Source organism: Felis catus, chromosome A1 (genome assembly GCF_018350175.1).
Source record: "Felis catus isolate Fca126 chromosome A1, F.catus_Fca126_mat1.0, whole genome shotgun sequence".
Classification (NCBI taxonomy): domain Eukaryota; kingdom Metazoa; phylum Chordata; class Mammalia; order Carnivora; family Felidae; genus Felis; species Felis catus.
In genome coordinates this window covers 40880676-40893676 of record NC_058368.1, presented here as the reverse complement: position 1 = coordinate 40893676, position 13001 = coordinate 40880676, and the positions used below count along the sequence as shown (strand labels likewise).

The 13001-nt window shown below is 35.0% G+C and overlaps 1 long non-coding RNA gene across 1 annotated transcript in view; it reads left to right on the top strand.

Annotated features, from left to right (window-relative positions):
• Window positions 1–8412: 8412 nt before the first annotated feature.
• LOC109498326 overlaps window positions 8413–13001 on the top strand; it is a 59795-nt gene continuing 55206 nt past the window's right edge. The window contains exon 1 of the long non-coding RNA XR_002155092.3: window positions 8413–8594. This is a non-coding gene — a long non-coding RNA (uncharacterized LOC109498326). The remainder of the gene's footprint in view (window positions 8595–13001) is intronic.

Sequence of the window (13001 nt, the reverse complement as noted above, 5' to 3'; positions counted from 1 at the left end):
TCATTTGTCACCACCCTGGGATCTCTAGACATCTTACTCTTGTACTCAGCTTTTCTGGCTTCATAATTTGTGGTGTGTTCTAATTGCAACATTACTGGGTCAGCGGTACAACCGACTTATTCCAAAATACCAAAATGACTATCTAACATTAGCCATTTATATAAACTTTATATATTCAGTTCTATCTGCCAATAATACTTTGTTTCCTTGCACGTCAGGACTGTCAGTAGAGAATGAGTCCTCTGAGAGAAGAGATCATATCTTATTTGCATTTATTTTTCAACTGTTCTATGCTTCAACTTCTAATCATTTTTATACTTACTCAAACAAAGTTTTTAAAAAAATCCTCAACACTTCACGTATATGTATATACACACAGACATAAAGAGAAAAAGGAAATATATCACTAGAATTCAAGCACATAAACACACACACACACACACACACACACACACACACACACAAAATCTATCATATACTAAAACTTCAGAGGAATAGTCTCCTAAATAAAATACTAAGGGATCTGGATAAAGAAATACCTTCCATGAATGGAAACTTTCTGCTTCAATAGAGATAATCTGACTGGGAAAGAAGTAAGAGGTGTTCTTGGCTGATTCCCACAGATAACTTCAAACTCAGATAAGATAAAGCTATACTAATCTGAGAAGCATTTGTGTTTGTGAATTAGCAGCACTGAGATTTTGTGAAAAATGTAAAGAGAAAACAGTTGAATATTTGGTTATCGCAGGTCAGTTCATGTAGAAAGGCAGATAAAAAAAGAAAATGTAATGGAAAATAAATAAGACAAGAGATTAGCACTACCTCTACCTAATATTAGATGTATTATACCACTACAAGATGCTAGAGGTACTAGCATAAGAAAAGAGCAAATGATGAAACAGACTTGAAAACACAATAATAGTTCATATCACTTTCAAGAATTACATTAAATAAAGAACTATAGATCAATTAAGAGGAGATATTGAGTGAATAAGTTTTTGATAAACATATCCAATATAATCTAAACACCTCAAATAACACAGATCAGTCATCTTAAAAATGAATAAAAATTCAAAAAATCATCAGTAAAATCTTTTGAATGATTAATTTAAAGTCTGAAGAATGAGAGAGTGACATCAGCAAGATGGTGGAAAAAGAAGTCACAAACCCTCTTCCCTACCATGGAGATACCAATTCAATAATAGAGAGACCTATTTCTTTTGTGAGAAATCTAGAATAGAGTTAAAAGGTTCTTTCATCTGGGATGAATTTGAAACCAGTTATACTGAATCTGGCAGGAAAATCTGTGGCACACTCTCACCATAGTCCCTCCCTCTGGCACAGTGCCATGTGATGAAGAGAAAAACAACTCTGTCTTCTTCCTGGGGAGCAAAAGAGAAGTTTGGGCTGTATATCCAATGTTCTGACATTTTTAGGGGGCTATCTGAAGCACTAGCTCTGTCTCATGGCTCACAGTGATGTGGTTTTGGAGTGAGACAAGGGGTCTGGCGCTGATGGCCAAGAAAGAATTCTTAATACGTCTTGGTGCAAAGATGTCTTTGGTGATTCTATTAAAGCATGGGGACAGGGCCCATAAGCAGAAAGAGCTGCACTGGGGGTGTGATGGGTGACTGATTATATACTGTGCAGTTGGGGGAGATAAAGGCAAAAGGAAAGTTTCCAAAAGGACTTTCATATGCTAAAGAGGACTCATAAGATACCAGAAGCCTTGCTCTTATGAGACTAAGGTTGTTTTCTCTCTAGTAAGGCATTAAGACAAGACAGTTGGCAGTTTACTGAAGGATTGTTGTACTCTGCCTGTCTCAAATATTTGCCGATGGGCCACAGGTTATAAAAAAAATTTTGATTTTATATATATTTTTGTCTTGCCTTTGTTTCCCACATCACCATGGAGGGGAAGGTGATGTTAGGGCTCCAGGAAATTGAGTCTATGGGTTTCTGGAGGTTAGGCTATTGATAAGATTACTTTTTTCCTGTAATTTACTAAGACATTTGTAAACTGATAGAGACTCACATCCTACATGACTATGATCTCCATTGGTTAGCCATTGGTTATTCCCTTTTCCTTTGTTCTTGGGCAGCCAGGAGCATCTAGAAATGTCACATATCCCACCTGGTGTGTGTGTGTGTGTGTGTGTGTGTGTGTGTGTGTGTGTTGGGGGGGGAGAGGGGTGTTGTTAGCTTGCCTTATGCTCCCTCATCAAAAGTACCAGGAGATCAGGAATTCCCTAGATACATGGAGACCAGTGAGAACAAAAAGGAGGTGGGCACCATAATGCTGCACACAGACACTGATACAGCCCACAAGCCCTCCCATGAGGGAGAAAGACATGAGCAGAGCATGTATTCAATGCTCCCACTTTCTGAGGGGATTCCTGAGGAATTGGTTTCCATGCAGCCCGACTTGGGGTGCAGATGAGGCCCAGCATACTCTGGATACCTGGGGGCCACTGAGAATAAAAGAAAAAAAAACTGAGCAGCATACTCATAAAATGAGAAACATATTAAATGATATTTTATATAATTTAATCTCAGTAAGACTTTTTTTCATATTAGAATTAGAAAGAAACACAAAAGAACATAGCTATTTTGAATCGGAGACTTTAGATACCTTTACTATATGTGCTGCCGAAGCAAGGACAAACTTTAGATCCTTTAAAGACTCATTATTCTTCCAAATATTTTTCAAATGTTGGCAAATAAGCATATCTTACATTCAAACAGGAAAATAAGCAAAATAAAATATAAGAAAAATCATTTATACGTTATAAAATAAATTATATGCTTTAGCTATAGATCTTTCCCATTGTATTTGGAAATACCCATTTCATGTTATCTGCATATCTCCAACATAATAGTGGAAGTGCTAAAACATATTTGTAAATTCCTTGATATAACATTCATTAAGAAATGAAGTCTGTACCCCTTCTTTTTGAATTTAGTGACTTCCTTGTACCTAGTAGAAAGCAGCAGAAGTTACAATCTGTGACTTCTGAACATGTCCCTTAGGATGCTTACTCTGGAGGCAGCAGCCATTGTGTAAGAAGTCTGGCCACCTTGAGATTGTCAGGCTGGGAAGGCCATATTTTGGCACTCACATCGACAGCCCCAAATGAGCTCTCAGCAGACAGTCACTATTAATCCCCAGACAAATGAGTGAGCCATTTTTGTATGCCTGCAGTCCCAATCAACATCTGAGTGCAACTGTGTAAAATACTTCAAGTTACCATTGCCCAGTTGAGTCATTATGGAAGCCTGGGGCAAAATAAAATCATAATTTGAGACACTAAATTTTGGTGTGATTTGTTATACAACAATAGTTGAGACACAATATTTTCACATAGGTAGTAATTAATCTAGTTGATACATATACAACAGTATTGAAAGGACTACAACATCAAAAGGTCATGGTGAATAATCAATTCAACAAACATAGGTAATAAAAATATCTTAATCTGCTTTATCCACATTAACTCTACTTGTTTTAATAAGCAGTTCTAGCAATCGTCATTTGTATTAATAAACAATCACTATTCCACAATGTGCTTTCTTGTCCCAAACACAGTATGTGTTTTAAAATAAGACCTTCTTTTGGAGGCACCTAGGTGGCTCAGTCGGTTGAGCATCTGACTGTTGATCTGGGCACATGAGGTCATGATCTCATGGTTTGTGAGTTCGATGGAGCCTGCTTGGGATTCTGTCTTTCCTCCATCTGCCCCTCCCCTGCTAACACTCTCTCTGTCTCTCTCAAAATCAATAATAAACTCAAAAAAAAATAATAAAGAAAATAAGATAAAGAAAATAAAATTAGACCTTCTTTTAAACTCTAGCTTACCACTTACTACTAATATTACTCTGGGATAGTTATTTAACCATTTTCAGGGAACTGGTTCCTTATATAGAAATTGATGAGGAAGCATGGGGCAAACTGAGGGCAGGCTGGCACACCCCCACACCCAGATGGAATATGTGTGATATTCCTCGGACACTCCTGGCTACCCAAAAACAAAGAAAAGGGGTTTAAGTGCTTGCCACGGTGATGTGGGCAAATGAGGCAAATGAAAAATTATATTCTCTTACTGCCTACAGCCCATTGACGAGTCCTTGAAACAGGCAATGTGACCTCCCTCTAGGACCTTAGCTGCCTGGATGATGACACTTTGCTAGGGCAAAAGAGAATCTCAGCTTAACATTATCCCAACGTTATCCTGTAAGTCTACTTCCTTTATCTCAACTGCCCCAAGATATATGCTGGCAATCAGACTCCAAGCTTATGGCTCTGCGATATACATCTGAAGGGTCTTATGACTGGAGTTTTATTAAACGCTAATAAATGACATTTCCCTAGCAACAGCTAGCCCCTCAAGGTCCTGGAAACCTTGCTTTCAAAATTTCTTAGAGACTTACTCTATCCCCGACCCTCTCCCAACCTGAAGGTATATAATAAGTTACCCGTCACAACCTCAGTGCAGCTCTTTCTGCCCACGGGCCCTGTCCCCGTGCTTTAATAAAATCGCCTTTTTTGCACCCAAGACATCTTCAAGAATTCTTTCTTGGCCGTCAGCTCCAACCCCCCCCCACCATCACCCCAAAACTTCACAGAAATCATTGAAAGTTGTTGTAAGGATTAAGTAAAATTTTGCATATGAAGCAGTTAGTGTGACTACAATATAGAATATATTCACTGTGAATTATAAGGATGAAAATACTTCCTTACTGATTCAATGTAGTATATTTTAATGATGTTTTCAAGAGATGCAGCAAACGGCAACCTTTTGGATTAAGTAAATTAGTCACATCAGTGGTTCTGTAAAGAACTGATTTCTTTAAATTGTATTAATCTATACTATTTCTAATTATATTTCAAAACCATATGACTTTGTTAAATTATATCTAGTTGTTCTTTTCTTTTCTTTGTTTAACACGAAGAGCATATTGTATGAACACTGCCATCAGTGATTCTCTAATGGGGTAAAGTGCTGCCTTTAATGAAATAAAAGCAAAAACATCTAACTCATAACTGCGTGATAATCCTTTCAAGTTTTAAGGTATTTGCCATTTATTAGTTTAAAACTGGAACAGCTTAATAGATGAAGTTTTTTTTAACAGATTTTATTTTTACTGTTTTTATTGAATTTTTATTGTTTTATTTATTGTTTTATGAATGAGATTTTTTTTTGTAATTTATTTTTCTGTCAACACAGATGATTTTCTCACAGACAAGCATGGACTCCTCATCACTATCACACACAAATTTAGGATTTAGTCAGCAAACGTACTGTAATAAAGCTCTATTAGCTGTATTTAAATTAGATTATTTTTTCAAATAAGTGCAATTCTTAGATTTTTATTTTCAATTATCTGAAGTTGTTCTTCTAGTCCTATAATTAATATGAGTAAAATTCATTTGTTGTGATACCTGTTTATGTTCACCCACTTCAGAGTAAAATAATTCTGTTAACAAAAATCTGTTTTTATCATTTTTGTTACCTATCCACAGATCTTCCATTAACGACTCTATTCCACAATTTTTTTCTATGTATTTATTATTTATTTATTCATTTATTTATTTAAAGATTTTATTTATTTTTTTAAGTAATCTCTATACCCAATGCAGGGCTTGAACTCACAACCCCAAGATCAAGAGTCCCATGCTCCACCTACTGAACCAGCCAGACACCTCAGTTTTTTCTTTTTAAAATGAATGTAATAATATTTATTTTGTGATGTTAGGGTATTAAAATAATTAAGCTCTTTAAAATACTTAAAACAATAGCTGGTAAAGGGTGTGAACACTTCAAAAGTGAAGCTTTGATTAGTATTATGAATATGTATATACACGTGTTAAAAATTATATTGCTATGTTAAACACATTAAGGGCTATTTGGAATAAAAGCCCATTTTAATATTATTATATATATAAGTATATACAGTCAACTATGCTCATGTATGTATTAGATTACATAGGTGATACTACATTCTGCATGCTATTTGTTCTATGTATAAAAATATATTACATGTGTATAGTATCTATAATAAATATCCATACTATTATCTATTTATCTATCTATCCCATTCATGAAGCCCTATTATCATTTTATGATAAAGTATTGACCAAAATGGCCTGAACATTTCCCTCAGCTTGATCAAACTTTAGATAAGCTTCTTTCTGCCAGTAAGCCTCTGACCTTTCTCCAATCCTTCACCTTTACAGAATCTACCCCTAAACACAAAGGCCTCTGACCTCCCTTTGCTTTAAGCATCATTTACTTCAGAAAACTTGTAACTGCAAATTTTTTCTCTTTCCTTTGAGATGTAAATCTTTTTAAAAGCTTCTTGCCAGTTTTACCAGGCAGAAATGTTTTTCTCAGGGACCTGGGAGGCACAGCTTTGAAATGTAATCATCAAGGAAGACAGCACCTTTTTCTTGCAGTATCTGTAGGAGAGTAGGAGCTGGATTTCAGGCACCTTTCTCCAAATTGTGAAACTATATTCTGTCACCAAGTTATGAGAAAGGTTGCTTTACTTTTGGGTAAAGCCAATTAGCAAACACAGAAGGCCTTTGAACCACAAGCCTTAGCTCTTAAAAACTGATTTTTTTTGCTTTGACAATATTTTGTTAATGAAAAGAAAGAGAAAAGGAAAAATTACAATCCTATAACATACATAGTAAAAGATCTTTGGGATTAAAGCCCCATTACAATCTTATCAGTTCTTTGTTTGAAAATTATAACTGAATAAGTAATTACTTCGGATCTGCATTGCACAGAATTATGGCCAATTTTATCTAGAACTTATAAGAAAAATCACAATTATTTAGCGAACAGGACATCCATGCAGAGTATGTTGCTAACCATGAAATTAATGACCATTCCTGAGCACACTACCTAAGAAAAACCTACCTTCTACCCAAAGGCTTGTACTGATCTGCAAGTATCCTGTTTCCTTATATATGCATCTTGTTGTTTGTTTACTGTCTCCCTCATAGTCAGGCAGATTCCCTGGAGGCAGGGCCCCTGTCTTTTTTGTTTATCATGATATCCTCAAGACCAGGCTCAATAGACAAATTAAGTAAATATGAATTAATGCATAAATGACCGAGGGAAGAGAATCTGGAAAGTCAGTAATCAAGTATCTAGACAGCTTCTGTTTCTCATTTACTTTCTTTCTTACATCCTATTGGATTCTCAGCTTTCTTTCTCTTTAAGTTGATTTCACTTCCTCTGTTGCACATAGCCTGAAATAGTCTCTGCAAAATTCCTGAGTTTATATAAACTTTCAATCCACTTTCAAAGATGATTGACTATATCTCAGACCCAATTTCAAACTCCAAGAGGAGAGAATCTGATGAACTTATTTTGGGTCAGTATTCATCCACAGAGCTGGCCAAATAAATAAAACCAAGTGTTAGCAACCTAATTATTGGGGAAATCTATCCCTATTGGATTAGAGAATGTCTCAGAAATATATTTTACATTTGTTGATGATGAGGGAGTGTTGGGCAAGCAGAGGGCAAAGTACAGGCTAACAGCATCTCCCCACCCCCAGGATGGGATAAGTGTGATACTCCTCTGACACTCCTGGCTATCCAAGAACAAAGGAAAGGGGTTTAAGTGCTTGCCATGGTGATGTGGAAAACTAAGGCAAATGAAAAATTAAATTTCCTTAATGTCTACAGCCCATTGACAAGTCCTTGAAATAGGCCTCCTAAGGAGTCCAGCTGCCTCAATGTTGACACTTTGCTAGGGGCAAAAGGGAATCTTGACTTAACATTATCCTGACCCTTCAGGATCCTGTAAGTCTACTTTAACTTGTAAAATTTTTTGAAAACTTGCTTTATCTTAACTCCCCCAAGGTATATGCTGGCAATCATACTCCAAATTTATGGCCCCCTGATATACATCTTAAGGGTCTCATGACTGAGGTTTTACTAAACAGTAATAAATGATATTTTCCTAACAGCAGCTAGCCCCTCAAGATCCTAGAGAGCTTGCTTCCAAAATACCTTGGGGACTTAATCTATCCCTAACCTCCTCCTAACCTGAAGGTATATAATGTGTTACGTGTCACAAACCCAGGGCAGCTCTCTCTGCCCATGGGTCCTGTCCCTGAGCATTAATAAAATTGCCTTTTTGCACCAAAGACATCTTCAAGAATTCCTGAAAAATTTCTTGGCCATCAGCTCTGAACCCCCACCATCACTCCCAAAAACCCATCAGCTGATAAACGATTAACACCGCTATACTAGAATTTAAACGTGGCTGTCCAGAGTGTTGATAATGAAATTAAAAGGAAAGTTTTAGCATGGCCCCATTTTTTCCCCCATACCCATTCAGCCAGAATGAGATTTATGTTCCCTCCCCTTGTATCTGGTCTTTGTAACTGCTTGACCAATAGAATAAAGCATTTGTGACTTTAGGCCAGATTATGAGTTCAGACCTTAAGGAACTGACATCGTCCATGTTCTGTCCCTTAGGATTCTTGCTCCTGAACCCCAGCAATGAGGAAGAACAAGTGACCCCATAGACAAGCCCATGTGAAAAGAAACAACCATCCAACAACTTGCTACCCATGTGAGTGAACCATCTTAGAAGTGAATTCTTTAGCCCCAGTTGAGCTGTTTTAACTGACACAGATGAGTCCTATCCAAATTGCAGATTCATGAGAAAAATAAGTATTTTTTAAGCCAATGAAGATTAGTTGATTTGTTTCACCGCAGTAAATAACCATAACAATTCTAAACATTGCCCTGTTCTATGCTCAATTATTAATAGTGTATATATAATAGAATCTACCTGGATTTAATTCTCATTTAACCTCTGATTTTACTTTATTCAGTTAAACAGTTAATCACCTTAACTCTATCTTGCTATAATTATTAATTTGAATTTAGGTGTTGGGTGAAGGAAAAACTAGATGTTGGGTTTTTTTGTTTTTTTGTTTTTTTTGCAACGATCTCAAAAAATGCAATCAATAATTTTCTGTGTTATGTTTTGGGACATGCTCATTGGTAACAAAAAGTGCTTAACTGTGTCTTTTACATAATGATAATTCCTGATAATGACTGGTACAGCAGGGTTTTTTAAATTATATTTCAAGCAGAGTTCTAAAAGCAGAATAATCATTCAGATTGACGGATTGATTTTTATAGGTATCTTAATGCAGTTGCTTCTTACAATCTATAAAGTGAAGGTCAGCAATACTTCAAACACATGGAGCAAAAACAGAAAGGAACTCCAGCCTTATTTAATAAAAGTAACTAAGAAAAGTTGGGGAATGGTGTCAAGCTTTGGTGGGTGGAAGTGGGAGGTATTTGGTTTATGAAATCTCTGTCATTACAGGTGAACAGTAAGAGGGAGACAATATCATTTCTATCAGCAAAGCACAACAGCTGAAAATCTTGTCCCTTACATGTCAAAGTGATTAATTAAGATGTTTTAAATTCACTATTTCCTACCACATTGCATGACTCTAAATATACAATTAATATTTACAGAAAACATTATATAATTGTACTTATTATAGTATTCCATTTCAAACTTTTATGAGAGGAGAGAGAAACATTGGTTTGCTGTTTTATAACAGACTTCCACATTCACTTGCCTACATGAGCTGGGCCTATTTTTAAATGGACATTTGCAAAATGACAGTTCTCTTCACTTTTCAAATATTGATGTTTCTATGTCTCATAAATTGAATGGACCACAAGATTGCAGATACAGTCTTATTTACTTATTGTGATTGTTCTGTTTGTTGAGGTTGGTAAGAATAAACACAACACTTAAAGACCAGCAGGAGTCATAATCAGAAATCAGCCCAGATAAGTTTACAATTTTCCCTATTCCAATTGGAAACTAATATAATGAGGAAAATAACATTTTTCATTAGGACAGATACAAATACAATCTTCCCTATAAATAGAGCATTGTGCCCTTCACTAAAAACCAGAAATAACCAAATCAGAATTGTAGAAGCTGGGTATATTCTAAGGAGAAACTATGGAGAGAAAACTGTACGAGTAAATAAACACTACTGTAATGGATTCTAATAGACTTTTTAACAACTCTCTGCTCTTAGAGGAAAAAAAAAAGACCAAAATGGAATTTAATTTTTTATCACAATACATAAAAAAGCAAAAAATAAAGGGTAGGATTTTATACATAAATGAGACCCTTTTATAGATTTTAATGCCTTTGAAAGATCATGAATTGATGTATTTCCTAGCATTCATAAGTCTATTTAAATACAGGTTGGTTTAGGTCTACAAAGACAATGTGAACTCAATATTCACGCAGGTGAAATAAATGGTAAAGTATTTACATTAAAAGTAAAACTTCAAAATATTTTCTGAATAAATTGGTTCTGTGTAATGTTTTTAATCTTATTGTGTTGGCATAATATTAAATTACATTTGGGGACAGGTAATGCATGAAACATAGGGAGGTTTGTAATAAGGTAATAAATTTAAATCTGTTTCTGTTTCAGGGGTTAATAATGGACCCCCAGCTTACGTTGACAAAATGATAAAAAAATTTTCTCTACCTTCCATAGTAATGCTATGGCTTTGTACGTAATTAAATTTACTGAATATGTCAATCTTATTTTGTGATATTCAATTAGATATATGTATTTATTTTCCATTCATTTGTATTTATTTTTGTTTTTTATAATTTTCCTCCCCAAGAAATTTGAGGTTTTATTTATAAACATTATAATAAAATTATTGAATTGTTTCTTCATTTTTAAAGAAATCACAAAGATTTGGACATAATTAGGATTTTTTTTAAAAAAAAATAATGTTTATTTATTTTTGAGAGAGAGAGAACCAGGAAGGGGCAGAGAGAGAGAGAGAGACAGAGACAGAGACAGAGACAGAGGATCTGAAGCAGGCTCTGTGCTGTCAGCCCAGAGCCCAATGTGGGCCTCAAATTCAGGAATGGTGAGATCATGACCTGAGCCTAAGTAGGACACTTAAACAACTGAGCTACCCAGGTGCCCCATGGACATATTTAGGCTTGAACTGAGATTATTAGGAAAATATCGACAAAGTGAATTATAAATATTTTATAATTGGCCAATAGAGCAAAAGGTAGCTTGGATAAGGCATGCTGTGATTTTAATGTTCTATTTGACATAGTCATATTTTTAAAATTTTTTTTAATGTTTATTTATTTTTGAGAGACAGACAAGAGTATGAGCAGGGGAGGGACAGAGAGAGAGGGAGACACAGAATCCAAAGCAGGCTCCAGGCTCTGAGCTGTCAGCACAGAGCCCGATGGGGGGCTTGAACTCACCAACTGTGAGACTATGCTCTGAGCTGAAGCCGGATGCTTAACCAACTGAACCACCCAGGTGTCATTGACATAGTCATTTTCATGACCTGATACTATATATGGACTAATATTATCTGAATGAAAGTGGACTTAAGTATCTTTTTGAATAAGGAAAATAACATAATGTTATTTTATAAAACAAAAGCAGTCAAGGAGGAAGTCTTAAGCAAGATGCACAGAATTCTGTTTTTATCTAGATCCTATAAAGCATATATTATTAAATATTTGGATGAAGATATAGTAGACAAGTTCTCATATCTTCCAGATAGCACCAACCTAAATGGGTTCTTAGGTAAATAATTAAGCTAAAAATCATCTTTCCATGAGGAAGTGATAGGTTAGAAAAATAGAAATTTGGCTCTCATCAGGATAAATCTAAAGTCTTGTAATCTTAATCTTCAATAACAAAGCTCCAGTAGTTCATCAAAATATACTGCATATATATTTCTCTAAGGTGTTAATATATGTACCTCAAAAACAAAACAAAACCAAACAAAACTAAAAAATAGGTATGATCAAATTGGTTTGGGCAACGATTCAAGCCATATATAGAGATTTGTAAGATACAACAATAGAATATTAACAATTTTTTATTGTGGTACAGAAATTTAATATAAAATTTACCATTTTTAAGAGTACAGTTCAGTAGTGTTAAGTATATTTACATTGTTGTGACACAGATCTCCAGAACTTTTTCATCCTGCAAACTGAAACTCTGCACCCACGAAATGACAACTCTCATTTTCTCTTCTCTTGGTAACCACTATTCTGCCTTTTGTTTCTATGGTATTGACTACTTAGATACTCCATTGGTAATTAATAACATTTTATAAGTTCTGTTTTCTAGAAACCTGTTAACACAGTACCTCTCGTATATATTTTATAACAGAACTGATGTCCCATAAACATATCTAAATATCACTTGTGGAACATAACCCTGTGGAACAGTATTTTGAGAAACACTCAACTACTATTTTTTATAGCAAAAGTAGTAAAATTTCTACTGCATTCTGCCATTTTTTTAAGGAGAATACTTGAAGAGTAAAATTTATAAGCTAGATAAATATAAGAGGAGACAAACAGAATTATGAAATAATTGAATTGGTGTGCTGTGGGAAGAATATTTGATATTTGATTTGAGAAGAGAAGATGTGGGATCCAGAGTATAAGTTTATTTTATTATTTATCTTATCTTATCTTATCTTATCTTATCTTATCTTATCTTAAAAGTTTATTTATTTTGAGAAACAGAGCATGTGAGAGTGGGAGACAGGCAGAGAAAGAGGGAGAGAGAATCCCAAGCAGGCTCTGCACTGTCAGCACAGAGCCTGACATGGAGCTCAATCCCACAAACTGAGATCATGACCTGAGCTGAAATCAAGAGGCAGACACTTAACCACTGAAGCCACCCAGGCACCCCCAGATTATAAATTCATATTGATTATTTAAAGCGATATAATTTTTAGTAAAAAACTGAGTGGATATATAAATTTAATGTTTATACCAAACATTAGGTATTAGTGGATATATCAAACTAATGTTAAGTCAGCCAGGAAGATTTCATATTAAAAAAAGAAGTAACAGGTTATAAAATAATTTGGGTATCTTTTACCAGAAGTTTGAAGTGCAAGATTATACAACTTAATG